Consider the following 953-nt stretch of genomic DNA (forward strand, 5'->3'; position numbering starts at 1 on the left):
CATCTACTTCATGTATTCTAGTGATCCGTCTTCCTGACGCTGCTCGACTGGTTGGCCATTGATAATTGTTACGGGCAATCCTCTTAATGATTTCATAAGCCTCATTATAAGACTTAGAAAGCAAAGCACCATTAGCAGAAGCGTCCACCACCATCCTTGTGTGAGCATTGAGACCATTATAAAATGTCTCAAGTTGTATGCAATGTGGGATTCCGTGATGAAGGAACTTCTGTAATAATTCTTTGTACCTTTCCCATGCCTCATACAAGGACTCATCATCCATTTGTTGGAAAGCAGTGATCTCGTTTCTCAACTTAGCATTCTTGCTAGGTGGGAAATACTTCATGAGGAATCTTTCTGCTAACTCTTGCCATGTGGAAATTGAATTTGGTGGCAATGAGTTCAACCAGGCTCGAGCTTTGTCCTTCAGTAAATGTGAGAACAACTTCAATCGTAGTGCATCTTCGGGTACTCCAGCTAACTTGAAAGAATCACTCACTTCCATAAACAGTCTTAAATGGAGGTAAGGATCTTCAGTTGGCATTCCACTGAATTGGCCCACTGTCTGAGGCATCTAGAACGTAACTAGCTTCAGCTCGAACTGTTATACCTTGATTTCGGGTCTCCTGATACAAGGATTAAGATCATGAAACACTAGCACGACATACTGTCTTAGAGCTCCATCCCTATCATCAGTGATAAGGATAGGATTTTGAGTAGGGTTTGCTCCGTTTCCTTGATTTAGATTTTCAAAGTTTGTCTCTTTGATCCTTCTCTAACTTGCTTGTCTTATTCGTTGTCGAAAAGTTCTTTCTAGTTGAAAAGCTCTTTCTATCTCAAGGTCTACAGAGAGTAAATCGATAATTCAGTCAATACTCATAAACACAGAAAAATTAATTAAGTTAAAATTGAACAGAAAAATAAGCCAAAATGCAAAATTAAAAAATTCACAA

The 953-nt window shown here is 38.9% G+C and overlaps 1 non-coding gene across 1 annotated transcript; it reads left to right on the forward strand.

The window, feature by feature from the left end:
• Positions 1-209: 209 nt before the first annotated feature.
• LOC128042009 (small nucleolar RNA R71) lies at positions 210-316 on the forward strand. The gene has a single exon (XR_008197217.1). It is a non-coding gene; the product is annotated as a small nucleolar RNA R71 (small nucleolar RNA).
• Positions 317-953: the final 637 nt, after the last annotated feature.

Source organism: Gossypium raimondii, chromosome 6 (assembly GCF_025698545.1).
Source record: "Gossypium raimondii isolate GPD5lz chromosome 6, ASM2569854v1, whole genome shotgun sequence".
In the NCBI taxonomy this organism is placed as follows: domain Eukaryota; kingdom Viridiplantae; phylum Streptophyta; class Magnoliopsida; order Malvales; family Malvaceae; genus Gossypium; species Gossypium raimondii.